At 41.3% G+C, this 17,918-nt stretch overlaps 1 long non-coding RNA gene across 1 annotated transcript; it reads left to right on the top strand.

The window, feature by feature from the left end:
* Positions 1-12,213: 12,213 nt before the first annotated feature.
* On the top strand, positions 12,214-15,630 carry LOC122463444. Its single transcript, XR_006286839.1, has 3 exons — positions 12,214-12,393; positions 14,051-14,105; positions 15,372-15,630. It is a non-coding gene; the product is annotated as an uncharacterized LOC122463444 (long non-coding RNA).
* The last annotated feature ends 2,288 nt before the right edge of the window (positions 15,631-17,918 follow it).

Below are 17,918 nucleotides of genomic sequence, written 5' to 3'. Positions count from 1 at the left end.
CTCTTGTTCTACTTTCTCCCACCAGATAAAACAATATTTTGATTGCTAGGCAAGGTTTACCTCTTATTTTCAATTCATCTCCAACTGAAATGTGCATTCATATTCATGGTGCTATTCTCTTTTCCTGCAGCGATTACTTGTTCTCCTCCTCCTAATATTTCCAATGGGATGCACAATGGCAGTCATCTGGAAAGCTTTGACTATAACTCATCAGTAACTTACAAATGCGACCCTAATTTCTCACTTACCGGAGAGGCCTCCATTCACTGTACAACTAAAGATAACATCAATGGAGTCTGGAATGGGTCTGCCCCTGAATGCAAAGGTGACGGCCTGTTTTTATCTTCCTCTTGTTCTACTTTCTCCCACCAGATAAAACAATATTTTGATTGCTAGGCAAGGTTTACCTCTTATTTTCAATTCATCTCTAACTGAACTGTGCATTCATATTCATGGTGCTATTCTCTTTTCCTGCAGCGATTACTTGTTCTCCTCCTCCTAATATTACCAATGGGATGCACAATGGCAGTCATCTGGAAAGCTTTGACTATAACTCATCAGTAACTTACAAATGCGACCCTAATTTCTCACTTACCGGAGAGGCCTCCATTCACTGTACAACTAAAGATAACATCAATGGAGTCTGGAATGGGTCTGCCCCTGAATGCAAAGGTGACGGCCTGTTTTTATCTTCCTCTTGTTCTACTTTCTCCCACCAGATAAAACAATATTTTGATTGCTAGGCAAGGTTTACTTCTTATTTTCAATTCATCTCTAACTGAAATGTGCATTCATATTCATGGTGCTATTCTCTTTTCCTGCAGCGATTACTTGTTCTCCTCCTCCTAATATTACCAATGGGATGCACAATGGCAGTCATCTGGAAAGCTTTGACTATAACTCACCAGTAACTTACAAATGTGACCCTAATTTCTCACTTACCGGAGAGGCCTCCATTCACTGTACAACTAAAGATAACATCAATGGAGTCTGGAATGGGTCTGCCCCTGAATGCAAAGGTGACGGCCTGTTTTTATCTTCCTCTTGTTCTACTTTCTCCCACCAGATAAAACAATATTTTGATTGCTAGGCAAGGTTTACTTCTTATTTTCAATTCATCTCTAACTGAAATGTGCATTCATATTCATTGGTTTCAGAGTAACAGCCGTGTTAGTCTGTATTCGCAAAAAGAAAAGGAGGACTTGTGGCACCTTAGAGACTAACCAATTTATTTGAGCATGAGCTTTCGTGAGCTACAGCTCACTTCATCGGATGCATGCTGTGGAAATCGCACAAGACATTTTATACACAGACACCATGAAACAATGCCTCCTCCCACCCCACTCTCCTGCTGGTAATAGCTTATCTAAAGTGATCATCAAGTTGGGCCATTTCCAGCACAAATCCAGGTTTTCTCACCCTCCGCCCTCCCACAAACAAACTCACTCTCTTGCTGGTAATAGCCCATCCAAAGTGACCACTGTCTTCACAATGCATATGATAATCAATGTGGGCCATTTCCTGCAGAAATCCAGGTTCTCTCACCCCCTCACCCCCCTTCAAAAACCACACACACAAACTCACTCTCCTGCTGGTAATAGCCACTCTGGTAAGTGGTGGCTATAGTGGTAAGTGACCACTCTCCCTACAACCTGCATGAAAATCAAAGTGGGCCATTTCCAGCACAAATCCAGGTTTTCTCACTCCCCCACCCCCATACTCACACAAACTCACTCTCCTGCTGGTAATAGCTCATCCGAAGTGACCACGCCCCCTACAATGTGCATGATAATCAAGGTGGGCCAATTCCAGCACAAATCCAGGTTTTCTCACCCCCCCCTCCCACACACACACACAAACTCACTCTCTTGCTGGCAATAGCTCATCCAAACTGACCACTGTCTTCACACTGTGCATGGCAATCAAGGTGGGCCATTTCCTGCAAGAGAGTGAGTTTGTTTGTGGGAGGGCGGAGGGTGAGAAAACCTGGATTTGTGCTGGAAATGGCCCAACTTGATGATCACTTTAGATAAGCTATTACCAGCAGGAGAGTGGGGTGGGAGGAGGCATTGTTTCATGGTGTCTGTGTATAAAATGTCTTGTGCGATTTCCACAGCATGCATCCGATGAAGTGAGCTGTAGCTCACGAAAGCTCATGCTCAAATAAATTGGTTATTCATATTCATGGTGCTATTCTCTTTTCCTGTAGCGATTACTTGTTCTCCTCCTCCTAATATTACCAATGGGATGCACAATGGCAGTCATCTGGAAAGCTTTGACTATAACTCATCAGTTACTTACAAATGCGACCCTAATTTCTCACTTACCGGAGAGGCCTCCATTCACTGTACAACTAAAGATAACATCAATGGAGTCTGGAATGGGTCTGCCCCTGAATGCAAAGGTGACGGCCTGTTTTTATCTTCCTCTTGTTCTACTTTCTCCCACCAGATAAAACAATATTTTGATTGCTAGGCAAGGTTTACTTCTTATTTTCAATTCATCTCTAACTGAAATGTGCATTCATATTCATGGTGCTATTCTCTTTTCCTGCAGCGATTACTTGTTCTCCTCCTCCTAATATTACCAATGGGATGCACAATGGCAGTCATCTGGAAAGCTTTGACTATAACTCACCAGTAACTTACAAATGTGACCCTAATTTCTCACTTACCGGAGAGGCCTCCATTCACTGTACAACTAAAGATAACATCAATGGAGTCTGGAATGGGTCTGCCCCTGAATGCAAAGGTGACGGCCTGTTTTTATCTTCCTCTTGTTCTACTTTCTCCCACCAGATAAAACAATATTTTGATTGCTAGGCAAGGTTTACTTCTTATTTTCAATTCATCTCTAACTGAAATGTGCATTCATATTCATTGGTTTCAGAGTAACAGCCGTGTTAGTCTGTATTCGCAAAAAGAAAAGGAGGACTTGTGGCACCTTAGAGACTAACCAATTTATTTGAGCATGAGCTTTCGTGAGCTACAGCTCACTTCATCGGATGCATGCTGTGGAAATCGCACAAGACATTTTATACACAGACACCATGAAACAATGCCTCCTCCCACCCCACTCTCCTGCTGGTAATAGCTTATCTAAAGTGATCATCAAGTTGGGCCATTTCCAGCACAAATCCAGGTTTTCTCACCCTCCGCCCTCCCACAAACAAACTCACTCTCTTGCTGGTAATAGCCCATCCAAAGTGACCACTGTCTTCACAATGCATATGATAATCAATGTGGGCCATTTCCTGCAGAAATCCAGGTTCTCTCACCCCCTCACCCCCCGTCAAAAACCACACACACAAACTCACTCTCCTGCTGGTAATAGCCACTCTGGTAAGTGGTGGCTATAGTGGTAAGTGACCACTCTCCCTACAACCTGCATGAAAATCAAAGTGGGCCATTTCCAGCACAAATCCAGGTTTTCTCACTCCCCCACCCCCATACTCACACAAACTCACTCTCCTGCTGGTAATAGCTCATCCGAAGTGACCACGCCCCCTACAATGTGCATGATAATCAAGGTGAGCCATTTCCAGCACAAATCCAGGTTTTCTCACCCCCCCCTCCCACACACACACACAAACTCACTCTCCTGCTGGCAATAGCTCATCCAAACTGACCACTCTCCCCACACTGTGCATGGCAATCAAGGTGGGCTATTACCAGCAAGAGAGTGAGTTTGTTTGTGGGAGGGCGGAGGGTGAGAAAACCTGGATTTGTGCTGGAAATGGCCCAACTTGATGATCACTTTAGATAAGCTATTACCAGCAGGAGAGTGGGGTGGGAGGAGGCATTGTTTCATGGTGTCTGTGTATAAAATGTCTTGTGCGATTTCCACAGCATGCATCCGATGAAGTGAGCTGTAGCTCACGAAAGCTCATGCTCAAATAAATTGGTTATTCATATTCATGGTGCTATTCTCTTTTCCTGTAGCGATTACTTGTTCTCCTCCTCCTAATATTACCAATGGGATGCACAATGGCAGTCATCTGGAAAGCTTTGACTATAACTCATCAGTAACTTACAAATGCGACCCTAATTTCTCACTTACCGGAGAGGCCTCCATTCACTGTACAACTAAAGATAACCTCAATGGAGTCTGGAATGGGTCTGCCCCTGAATGCAAAGGTGACGGCCTGTTTTTATCTTCCTCTTGTTCTACTTTCTCCCACCAGATAAAACAATATTTTGATTGCTAGGCAAGGTTTACTTCTTATTTTCAATTCATCTCTAACTGAACTGTGCATTCATATTCATGGTGCTATTCTCTTTTCCTGCAGCGATTACTTGTTCTCCTCCTCCTAATATTACCAATGGGATGCACAATGGCAGTCATCTGGAAAGCTTTGACTATAACTCATCAGTAACTTACAAATGCGACCCTAATTTCTCACTTACCGGAGAGGCCTCCATTCACTGTACAACTAAAGATAACATCAATGGAGTCTGGAATGGGTCTGCCCCTGAATGCAAAGGTGACGGCCTGTTTTTATCTTCCTCTTGTTCTACTTTCTCCCACCAGATAAAACAATATTTTGATTGCTAGGCAAGGTTTACCTCTTATTTTCAATTCATCTCTAACTGAACTGTGCATTCATATTCATGGTGCTATTCTCTTTTCCTGCAGCGATTACTTGTTCTCCTCCTCCTAATATTACCAATGGGATGCACAATGGCAGTCATCTGGAAAGCTTTGACTATAACTCATCAGTAACTTACAAATGCGACCCTAATTTCTCACTTACCGGAGAGGCCTCCATTCACTGTACAACTAAAGATAACATCAGTGGAGTCTGGAATGGGTCTGCTCCTGAATGCAAAGGTGACGGCCTGTTTTTATCTTCCTCTTGTTCTACTTTCTCCCACCAGATAAAACAATATTTTGATTGCTAGGCAAGGTTTACTTCTTATTTTCAATTCATCTCTAACTGAAATGTGCATTCATATTCATTGGTTTCAGAGTAACAGCCGTGTTAGTCTGTATTCGCAAAAAGAAAAGGAGGACTTGTGGCACCTTAGAGACTAACCAATTTATTTGAGCATGAGCTTTCGTGAGCTACAGCTCACTTCATCGGATGCATGCTGTGGAAATCGCACAAGACATTTTATACACAGACACCATGAAACAATGCCTCCTCCCACCCCACTCTCCTGCTGGTAATAGCTTATCTAAAGTGATCATCAAGTTGGGCCATTTCCAGCACAAATCCAGGTTTTCTCACCCTCCGCCCTCCCACAAACAAACTCACTCTCTTGCTGGTAATAGCCCATCCAAAGTGACCACTGTCTTCACAATGCATATGATAATCAATGTGGGCCATTTCCTGCAGAAATCCAGGTTCTCTCACCCCCTCACCCCCCTTCAAAAACCACACACACAAACTCACTCTCCTGCTGGTAATAGCCACTCTGGTAAGTGGTGGCTATAGTGATAAGTGACCACTCTCCCTACAACCTGCATGAAAATCAAAGTGGGCCATTTCCAGCACAAATCCAGGTTTTCTCACTCCCCCACCCCCATACTCACACAAACTCACTCTCCTGCTGGTAATAGCTCATCCGAAGTGACCACGCCCCCTACAATGTGCATGATAATCAAGGTGGGCCATTTCCAGCACAAATCCAGGTTTTCTCACCCCCCCCTCCCACACACACACACAAACTCACTCTCCTGCTGGCAATAGCTCATCCAAACTGACCACTCTCCCCACACTGTGCATGGCAATCAAGGTGGGCTATTACCAGCAAGAGAGTGAGTTTGTTTGTGGAAGGGCGGAGGGTGAGAAAACCTGGATTTGTGCTGGAAATGGCCCAACTTGATGATCACTTTAGATAAGCTATTACCAGCAGGAGAGTGGGGTGGGAGGAGGCATTGTTTCATGGTGTCTGTGTATAAAATGTCTTGTGCGATTTCCACAGCATGCATCCGATGAAGTGAGCTGTAGCTCACGAAAGCTCATGCTCAAATAAATTGGTTATTCATATTCATGGTGCTATTCTCTTTTCCTGTAGCGATTACTTGTTCTCCTCCTCCTAATATTACCAATGGGATGCACAATGGCAGTCATCTGGAAAGCTTTGACTATAACTCATCAGTAACTTACAAATGCGACCCTAATTTCTCACTTACCGGAGAGGCCTCCATTCACTGTACAACTAAAGATAACCTCAATGGAGTCTGGAATGGGTCTGCCCCTGAATGCAAAGGTGACGGCCTGTTTTTATCTTCCTCTTGTTCTACTTTCTCCCACCAGATAAAACAATATTTTGATTGCTAGGCAAGGTTTACTTCTTATTTTCAATTCATCTCTAACTGAAATGTGCATTCATATTCATGGTGCTATTCTCTTTTCCTGCAGCGATTACTTGTTCTCCTCCTCCTAATATTACCAATGGGATGCACAATGGCAGTCATCTGGAAAGCTTTGACTATAACTCATCAGTAACTTACAAATGCGACCCTAATTTCTCACTTACCGGAGAGGCCTCCATTCACTGTACAACTAAAGATAACCTCAATGGAGTCTGGAATGGGTCTGCCCCTGAATGCAAAGGTGACGGCCTGTTTTTATCTTCCTCTTGTTCTACTTTCTCCCACCAGATAAAACAATATTTTGATTGCTAGGCAAGGTTTACCTCTTATTTTCAATTCATCTCTAACTGAACTGTGCATTCATATTCATGGTGCTATTCTCTTTTCCTGCAGCGATTACTTGTTCTCCTCCTCCTAATATTACCAATGGGATGCACAATGGCAGTCATCTGGAAAGCTTTGACTATAACTCATCAGTAACTTTCAAATGCGACCCTAATTTCTCACTTACCGGAGAGGCCTCCATTCACTGTACAACTAAAGATAACATCAATGGAGTCTGGAATGGGTCTGCCCCTGAATGCAAAGGTGACGGCCTGTTTTTATCTTCCTCTTGTTCTACTTTCTCCCACCAGATAAAACAATATTTTGATTGCTAGGCAAGGTTTACTTCTTATTTTCAATTCATCTCTAACTGAAATGTGCATTCATATTCATTGGTTTCAGAGTAACAGCCGTGTTAGTCTGTATTCGCAAAAAGAAAAGGAGGACTTGTGGCACCTTAGAGACTAACCAATTTATTTGAGCATGAGCTTTCGTGAGCTACAGCTCACTTCATCGGATGCATGCTGTGGAAATCGCACAAGACATTTTATACACAGACACCATGAAACAATGCCTCCTCCCACCCCACTCTCCTGCTGGTAATAGCTTATCTAAAGTGATCATCAAGTTGGGCCATTTCCAGCACAAATCCAGGTTTTCTCACCCTCCGCCCTCCCACAAACAAACTCACTCTCTTGCTGGTAATAGCCCATCCAAAGTGACCACTGTCTTCACAATGCATATGATAATCAATGTGGGCCATTTCCTGCAGAAATCCAGGTTCTCTCACCCCCTCACCCCCCGTCAAAAACCACACACACAAACTCACTCTCCTGCTGGTAATAGCCACTCTGGTAAGTGGTGGCTATAGTGGTAAGTGACCACTCTCCCTACAACCTGCATGAAAATCAAAGTGGGCCATTTCCAGCACAAATCCAGGTTTTCTCACTCCCCCACCCCCATACTCACACAAACTCACTCTCCTGCTGGTAATAGCTCATCCGAAGTGACCACGCCCCCTACAATGTGCATGATAATCAAGGTGGGCCATTTCCAGCACAAATCCAGGTTTTCTCACCCCCCCCTCCCACACACACACACAAACTCACTCTCCTGCTGGCAATAGCTCATCCAAACTGACCACTCTCCCCACACTGTGCATGGCAATCAAGGTGGGCTATTACCAGCAAGAGAGTGAGTTTGTTTGTGGGAGGGCGGAGGGTGAGAAAACCTGGATTTGTGCTGGAAATGGCCCAACTTGATGATCACTTTAGATAAGCTATTACCAGCAGGAGAGTGGGGTGGGAGGAGGCATTGTTTCATGGTGTCTGTGTATAAAATGTCTTGTGCGATTTCCACAGCATGCATCCGATGAAGTGAGCTGTAGCTCACGAAAGCTCATGCTCAAATAAATTGGTTATTCATATTCATGGTGCTATTCTCTTTTCCTGTAGCGATTACTTGTTCTCCTCCTCCTAATATTACCAATGGGATGCACAATGGCAGTCATCTGGAAAGCTTTGACTATAACTCATCAGTAACTTACAAATGCGACCCTAATTTCTCACTTACCGGAGAGGCCTCCATTCACTGTACAACTAAAGATAACCTCAATGGAGTCTGGAATGGGTCTGCCCCTGAATGCAAAGGTGACGGCCTGTTTTTATCTTCCTCTTGTTCTACTTTCTCCCACCAGATAAAACAATATTTTGATTGCTAGGCAAGGTTTACCTCTTATTTTCAATTCATCTCTAACTGAACTGTGCATTCATATTCATGGTGCTATTCTCTTTTCCTGCAGCGATTACTTGTTCTCCTCCTCCTAATATTACCAATGGGATGCACAATGGCAGTCATCTGGAAAGCTTTGACTATAACTCATCAGTAACTTACAAATGCGACCCTAATTTCTCACTTACCGGAGAGGCCTCCATTCACTGTACAACTAAAGATAACATCAATGGAGTCTGGAATGGGTCTGCCCCTGAATGCAAAGGTGACGGCCTGTTTTTATCTTCCTCTTGTTCTACTTTCTCCCACCAGATAAAACAATATTTTGATTGCTAGGCAAGGTTTACCTCTTATTTTCAATTCATCTCTAACTGAACTGTGCATTCATATTCATGGTGCTATTCTCTTTTCCTGCAGCGATTACTTGTTCTCCTCCTCCTAATATTACCAATGGGATGCACAATGGCAGTCATCTGGAAAGCTTTGACTATAACTCACCAGTAACTTACAAATGCGACCCTAATTTCTCACTTACCGGAGAGGCCTCCATTCACTGTACAACTAAAGATAACATCAGTGGAGTCTGGAATGGGTCTGCCCCTGAATGCAAAGGTGACGGCCTGTTTTTATCTTCCTCTTGTTCTACTTTCTCCCACCAGATAAAACAATATTTTGATTGCTAGGCAAACCCATAAACATGAAGAAATTCAGTTAAGCGTTTAATCATTTAAATATATAACTTGTGGGAAACCTAGTTACAGTTAGAAACTTAATCCTTACAGTATGCTGACAATTCACATGCATCCAAGGAGGAAGAGTTAAGATTGCATAGGTAATCTTAATTTAATCATTTTCTAACTTCTGTGTGCTCACTTTGCCACTTGAATAACTTTTTTCTACTGTGGGTTTTATGTAACTTCTGAGCTTTTTATAAAAAAAAAATCTATATATGAATGTAATACACTGTCCTCTGACTCCACGGTGTCATCAAGGTTTAACTCTTGAACCTACAGCATTGCAGCATATCACATAAGCTAATGAACTAATTTTAATAAGTGGCAGCAGGAGTAAACTGTTATCTGAGGACCAACCAGTGGAGGAGGACGCACAGTACTCTAAAACAATGGGGTTTATATGAACGAGTAGCCTTATTTTATGAGGTCTGGGTTCTCTTCTTACCTCGTGTAACTTTGATTCAGGGAGGATGCCTTGTTCAGTGATAACTTGGGGTTTGAAGGGCACAAGATTATTAACATCAGTCAGTGGAAAAAAATGAGTTGAATTCCTCATCTCCTGGTTCCCAACACAGTGCACCCTCTCCTAGGCCAAAGATGCGAGAGAGAATGAGGCGTAGTGCTGAGTTGCCCATGGCAAGAACTTGCAGAGAATTCTAACTGAAAACAGCATGTTCAGGGACTTCAGAAGTCACTCTAGCAAGTTCTGATGAGTCAAACTGAAGGGAAATGACACAAACTGTCAAAATCTAACTCATGGTGACAGCAAGAGGCACCACTCTGAGCCTTTCACATCCCTGCTGCAAACCATGGAACTGTTAGAGCTCTTGAAGAAAAAGAGAACTTTTGTAAAGGAAAGTGGTAGTCAGCTCAATGTAGGGGTTGCTATGGGCTTCCCCTAGAATATATGAATGGGATCCCAGCAGCAGTCTGCAGGGTAGCCCAACTGATAGTACATGGGCTCTCGCTGTGACAACGTGTAAGTGGGGTAAGAATGTCTTGTCTCTAAAGATGCAGATTCCTAAACATTAGTTTGGCAAGCTCCTGGCTCTGAGTGGCCAGCTGGTGATGGGAGACTGATGTAATGTTCATAACTGCTTTTTCCTCTTCTTTTTGCCTTAGTCATAATTACCCAGGACAAACCCACAACTGTCCCTCCCAGAGGAGCAGAAGTAGCTGGTACTTCCTCAGTTAAATTGGAAGAACTTGGATTTGTTAAAAGTCTAGAATTTTGGGTTCAAATTTCCACTTGAATAAAAATGAAATGTACAGTGTGAAGGTCATTTTAATTCCTATAATTCTGCTATTCACAGATGCAAAGATGATGATGCTCACGTAGTACTTGCCTAAAAACTTGACAGAGAGCTTGTTCATTTGCATGTCCGCTCTGGCACTGATTACCTCTTTTTTCCCTGATAGCGTACTACCTTTCTTGATTTGTGAGCATTTGTATGTTTACTCAGATAGGCACGTCAGAAGAAGGGTTTAGCAGCTTACAGCGAAGGTAGTGATGGATTCCCGCCCCCAGCTAAATGGGTCCAGAATCATAAAAGCTCTCAACCTGCACTAATAAGAGAGGAAAGAACAGTCTAAAGAAGAAATTCACTTTACCCCAGTGAATGTACGGCTTAACCATAACCAAAACCATGTTCTGTCACGAGCTGTTGGCAGGTTTGGATGCTGGCAACCTAAGTGAAATGAGTCATAAGTGTCCGTGCAAAAATTGGTCACTTGGTAGAGATGATTCTTTAAAGGCTGAAAGAGATTGCGCGAGAAACAGACTAAGGATATTTAAAGTAACCACTATTAGACACTGTTGCCTATCAAGGGAGTATATTAGTGCAGATTTCACATTCCCCCCGCCCCCCCCCCAAAGTATAAACATGTATTTTAGCTTGTTTTAGGTAGGTTCCGTGTGAGTCAGGAATGGAGCTTTTGTTCTCTGGTTTTAATTCAGTGGCAGGGAGAATAGAAAAGAGGTGCTGCTCGGCTTTGGGTTATTTGTGTAATTTCTGCCAAAAACGAACTAAAAAGCTCTTGCTTCTAGTCAGTAATTTAGGAGGACCGCAACTACAAATTTGTTTCTAACTCAACTGGATTTCTTTTTATGTGGTGATGGTGTTTTTCCACCTCCTTTTCCCCCAACAACTAGTTTCCTGCATGGTTTTTAAAATGTTTTTCGTTGGGCTTTATTTAAACTACAAAAACAACAACAAAACTTTAATGTCCAAACTATATATTTCTGCCAACACTATGAAGCCTACAGTAATGATGAGCAATATGGGCATAAATGAATATGTACACTCCATTTTTCATATTAAAATTATTAACATTGAAGGTTATACATTTGTCAGCAATGTATTTTTTGAGGGTAAATAGGGTTCAAAATTTCCAGGGCCCATTGAAAGGCCACTTCAGACAAACAATGAAGGTCAGGAGTGCTATTTTAATCTTTCATATGTTTCCCTTAAAATGTTAGTCTGAGCATTCCTTTAACATGAGTCTGATTTCTAAATACAAAACTCATTGACATCAGTGATTGTAGTTCTATGCAGTCTGTGACAAGGAATTAATTATCCATTCAGTATCTTCCACAGCCGGTGGTTAGACAATAAATGATCTTACTCTAGTAAGGACGCAAACGTTTGTCTCTTGAAACAATCTATTTGGGTAATTAGAAATACAGATTACAGCACTCTTTATATCTGTGCTACCGGGTAACATAACACTAACCTATGATGATATGCTTGGGCAAAAATTGTAGTATCTGGTCTAGACAACCTGAGTTTAATGATTCTGGCCTTTCTTAGCATTTTGGCAAACGTATGATTGGCCAGTGCAGGCTTGGTAAATGAGAGCCTAGAAGCATGTGTAAGAGAACCCTCAACATCCAGTGGTTCATATTATAGAAAACCTTTAAACCCAGACCGTGTCCTCCATTTGCACAATGGTTTTCCTGTTGGTATTACAAGGTACAAATGTGTACAATCCTTTGAAAAGCTGCTTTTCTTCATTACGAGCTTCTCTAGGGGTGAGATCGTGGTTTCCAACAGCTAATGATTATCCATTTTAGAATGTGGTGCTTATGTGAGTACCTTAATTGTTCATTAATATCTGGTATAATCTAGGGTACTAAGTGTAGCTTCATATGCATGGATTGTGGATGAGTTCCTGTAGGTTATTGACATGAATTTGGTTTCATATTTTAGCTCACATTTTTTGTTTTTCTCTTTAGGGCTTGTCATACGCATTGACATAGGCATTGGCACCGGTATTGGTATTGGTAAGTAACTTAAAACTGAAAAAAATCATTCAATGCGCTAAAACTATGACGGTTTTAAGATCTGGAGTCAAGGCTATTTTAATATTGCCCATTCTCCATCTCATAATGTTTTCCCCCTACTTAATTACTAAAGACCCTGGGATTTAGGGTTCCTGAATTTCTCTGCCATTTCTAACATGCTGTGGAGCCATGTAAAAGCACTGCCATTCTCTGGAAAGAAGCCTGTATTTCTACTCTCAGCTGTTTTCTCTGTCTGTAGGCATATTCACAATATTTGCCTGAGCTAGGCAATCTGCTGTGATTCTGTCTGAAATGTGTCTACACAATATTGGGGAACAAAAGGGGAGAGAAGAATCTCATTTCCCTCTTTATCCCCAGGGAAATCAAGAAAAGGTTCACTTCTGAAGTTCTGTTTTGGGTGAGAATACTTCCTCACCACCTAGGACTGCATATGTATGTCTGGTGCCTACCAAAAATGGAAAGGGCAAAAGCTAGGAAGGGAAGTTGTAAAAAGGTCCAAGAAATCGCTTTGTAGGTTAGATTTGAAAGTCTCATATTATACAGGAAATTGGAAGGCTGTTACTGAAATTCTTAGCATCCAGAGTTAGTCAGCCTGCAGTGGTCTCCACATAACTGATTTTGAGCGTGGGGTCATCATGCTCGCCAGTTCAGAACACATTTCCCCCTTCTCTCCCAGAATTCCCACAGCTGATGTAGCTTAACCTTGGGGAGCAGACTGTTCCCTATGTACGCATCTGTTCATCACAGCACTTCAGCACATGCCTATGTCCCACAGAAGTCAAGAGGTGTTCGGTCACAGAGTAGCGCTGTCAAGGAGCAGATCATAAGACCACTGAGCATTTGGAGCTGTTACAAGCAGGGCTCTAGCACTTGCCTGATCAATGGAGACAGCGATCTCCTTCTGAGAATATGCCAACCCAAACCATTCTGTAGCCTACATCCCCATCCCATGGCTCTAAGATGCAGCTGACCCAGTGTGTGCCAATCGGGGAAACTCTGCTCAAATCTCAATAGCAGAACTGAAACATGGTTTTAGTTAGCGCAGTGTGACCCCAAAGTAGACAGTTTGGTAGAAGTTTTCATTTTAAGGTTCGAGACTGAGAGAGAATCTGATGAATTTTGTAATTTTTATTTATCAGTTTAAAATATTACATCAATTGGGGAAGAAATCAAGCAAGCCATACTAGATATTGAACATACTACATTCTCTGAGTCTTTGGTGGAGAACTTGAACACCTTGCAGGGGACTGAAGGGAAGAAGTTGAATTTAAGCTTGAACATCTTGGATGTGAAGTAGATTGAATACTGAGCGTAACTCTGAATGAGCTAGGAATCTAGACGCACCTTAAGCTGTACACAGAAGCATTAAAGACTTGATAAATTAGGAGATCCAACATCAGAACCTCTTTCTGGATTTGGGTAGAGAGTTCTTGTGATTTTTGATCGGGTGTATGAGAGGGGCTTATTTATCATCATAAGGAAAAAAATTGTGTCCTATGATACAAATAATCTGTCAGTGACGATGAGAGCAAGTTCCAGAACTGTGGAGATTCATAATTGTCTTTTAGCAAAATGTTGTGTTTTATTTAACTTTGTTACTAAATTGCTCTTCTTTTTGTTTTTGTTTTTTTTAAAGTAGTTCTTGTTGCAGTTGCTGCAATTATACCTTTGGCAATTTTGAAGAATACTAGGTAAGCCAGTCCAAGATACAAGTATTTCCTTTTTCAGATTTACTCTGCCTGTTTAGATGACTGAGACTTTTCTTGCACGTAGCTGATGTCAGAAAAAAATAACGTGTATGGTACTCTGAAAATTGCAATAACATGTGGCACTAAAGGGATGGCATTTAGTCACTAAATGAAGGCGGTGTCTAGAATTACGTCTCTAAAATTTATCACGAGCAAAAACGTAGACGTTTTTATAAAGCAACTTAAATGGACTGCTTTCTCCACTAACCCTGTTATTTCACCTAATGCTTGTTGGATACTCCCAGGAAAATCTGTTCTGTACTAAAGAACACTAGTATCAAAAGGGCTGCTTGCCTTTGTCCTGAATGTTTGTTAATAGATAACTATGTTTGTCTATCGTATTTGCATTTGCTGGAAAATAAGCATTTTGTATTATACAGAAATCAGTCATGTATTGTGAGAAAATCAGTCGATTGAATCGTTTCAGAGTAACAGCCGTGTTAGTCTGTATTCGTAAAAAGAAAAGGAGTACTTGTGGCACCTTAGAGACTAACCAGTTTATTTGAGCATGAGCTTTCGTGAGCTACAGCTCACTTCATCGGATGCATAGCATATCGTGGAAACTGCAGAAGACATTATATACACACAGAGACCATGAAACAAAACTTCCTCCCACCTCACTCCCCCGCTGGCAACAGCTTATCTAAAGTGATCCTCAAGTAGAGCCATTTCCAGCACAAATCCAGGTTTTCTCACCCTTTCCCCCCCACACACACACATACAAATTCACTCTCCTGCTGGCAACAGCCCATCCCCCTTTGAAACCCCTCTTTATAATGCGCATGATAATCAAGGTGGGTCACCTCCAGCACTAATCCAGGTTTTCTCACCCCCCCCCACACACCCCCCTTTTCCAAAAACCACACACACAAACTCATTCTCCTGCTGGCAACAGCTCATCTTACAATGTGCACAGCAATAATCCAAGTTTAACCAGAACGGCTTGGGGGGGGGTTTCAGTTGAAATCAGTTGAAAATATATTTCTACTGTATGCTATTGTTACACATTGGGTAATTTTTTTTTTTTTACACTTAAAAAGTTAACATCTACGGACTTCTTAATACAAAAACTAATATTTGTTCCTGAACATACTGGAAAGTACAACATATGAAAAGTTTAAAGTATCATATAGACTAAAGTCTAAAGCTGTAGAAGACTAAAATATATAACTATTTTGATTTTAACTGTTATCTTTTTTTTTTTTTCAGGATGAAGGTCGGTACTAGATAACGGCTTACAAATTAACAGACATAATATTGGAAGAAAAGAATGGAAAAGTTAGGAAATAAGCTTCATACATTTGCACTGAATTTCTGTAGTGAAAATAGAACCCTCTCAGGCAACCAGAGTTCATAGATTCACAGATACTAAGGTCAGAAGAAGGGACCATTATGATCATCTGGTCTGACCTCCTGCACAACACAGGCCACAGAATCTCACCCACCCACTCCTGCGAAAAACCTCTTACCTATGTCTGAGCTATTGAAGTCCTCAAATTGTGGTTTAAAGACTTCAAGGAGCAGAGAATCCTCCAGCAAGTGACCAGTGCCCCATGCTATAGAGGAAGGCAAAAAACCTCTTCCAATCTGCCCAGGAGGAAAATTCCTTCCCAACCCCAAATATGGCGATCAGCTAAACCCTGAGCATATGGGCAAGATTCACCAGCCAGATACTACAGAAAATTCTTTCCTAGGTAACTCGGATCCCATCCCATCTAACATCCCATCACAGGTCATTGGGCCTATTTACCATGAATATTTAAAGATCAATTAATTACCAAAATCATGTTATCCCATCATACCATCTCCTCCACTAACTTATTGAGTTTAATCTTAAAGCCAGATAGATCTTTTGCCCCCACTGCTTCCCTTGGAAGGCTATTCCAAAATTTCACTCCTCTGATGGTTAGAAACCTTCGTCTAATTTCAAGTCTAAACTTCCCAATGACCAGTTTATATCCATTTGTTCTTGTGTCCACATTGGTAATGAGCTTAAATAATTCCTCTCCCTCTCCAGTATTTATCCCTCTGATATATTTATAGAGAGCAATCATATCTCCCCTCAACCTTCTTTTAATTAGGCTAAACAAGCCAAGCTTCTTGAGTCTCCTTGCATAAGACAAGTTTTCCATTCCATTCCTTGGATCATCCTAGTAGCCCTTTTCTGTACCTGTTCCAATTTGAATTCATCCTTCTTAAACATGGGAGACCAGAACTGCTCACAGTATTCCAGGTGAGGTCTCACCAGTGCCTTGTATAATGGTACTAAAACCTCCTTATCTCTATTGGAAATACCTCGCCTGATGCATCCCAAGACCGCATTAGCTTTTTTCATGGCCATATCACATTGGTGGCTCATAGTCATCCTATGATCAACCAATACTCCAAGGTCCTTCTCCTCCTCCGTTAATTCTAATTGATGCATCCCCAGCTTATAACTAAAATTCTTGTTATTAATCCCTAAATGCATAACCTTACACTTCTCACTATTAAATTTCATCCTATTACTATTACTCCAGTTTACAAGGTCATCCAGATCCTCCCTTTTACTACAACTTTTCTCCTTTGAACTGGACTTGTAATCGAAACCCACTGCATTTGAAAAAAGAAAAAGGGAAGTGGATCATCCCTTTGCCTTTAAAAACTGGTTTCTGAAGCAAGCAAAGGCTGTTGGCAGCATCAAAATTACTTGCCGTTCTGTACGCGCAGCTGGCTCCTTATTCTGCCTCTCCATAGTGCTAAATGTTTCACCTGTTAAAGAACATGTTAGCCATCTGAGTGTGGCATAGTTTGGATTGTGGGTTTTAGCTGCAGGTGGCAAGAGAGCCTGTTTAGATGCCTGCTTACAGGCTTCCATCGTGAAGTGTGTAATATTAGTCTTTAAACCCAAATGTAAAGATGCCAGACTCTAAATGGAATTCTGTAGATTCTTGATGTGACCTTTCTTCAGATTCATCTACAGATTTTTGTTGAAGTGAGAATCTTTTCAGATAAATCCACCTTTTGTTCCCAGCTCTATAATTTCTGTTTCTTTTTACAAATGTATGCATGTCTCCCCTAAGAGAAAAGAGTGAAGTGTGTGAATTTACATGGGGTTCCAGAGATGTTCAGAAGCTTATCACTGAGTTTTTTTTAAATAAAATTTACTGAATATAAGGCATCCTGTTTCTTTCCCTACAATCAACTAGCACTTTATAGGAAGTAAGCAATAAGATCAAAAGTGTACTCCATAGCAAGTTCTCCAGTGGTTTAGTGACTAAATTAATTTTATGTTTTAGTCATCAAAAAATGTCTTTGGAGGTCTGAAATCAAGCTTTTTAAATGTAGGAAATGGCACTCTCTGCTGGTAAGATGGATGTGACTGTAATCCAATACATTATTATAATTTATTTTATCATTTAAAACATGTTGTTTATATTCTTTTTTACAATCGCAACTATGCTGAGTTTTGTTTAGCAATATGCACAAATCTTTCCACAGATGGTGAAACTGTAACTGAAGGAATCTGTGGGATTTATGTCATCTTTTTTAAAGTATTTTTCTTAAATAAAAGGAATACTGAATGAAGACTCTACTATCCTCTTTTTCCATACTTATTACTATAAACTGATTATTAAAAGTGAAGTTGAAATCTAACCCTCTGTCCTGATCCAGTCACTAGCTGCTAGCAGAACAGAAGAAAATTTGTCCTTTTGCTCTTGCAAATAAGCCTCTTTCTTTTCTAGGGTACAGGGATTTTTCCTGACAAATGTGAAA

This window comes from Chelonia mydas, chromosome 21 (genome assembly GCF_015237465.2).
Source record: "Chelonia mydas isolate rCheMyd1 chromosome 21, rCheMyd1.pri.v2, whole genome shotgun sequence".
Lineage (NCBI taxonomy): Eukaryota > Metazoa > Chordata > Testudines > Cheloniidae > Chelonia > Chelonia mydas.
This window is presented reverse-complemented; position numbering and strand designations above follow the sequence as displayed.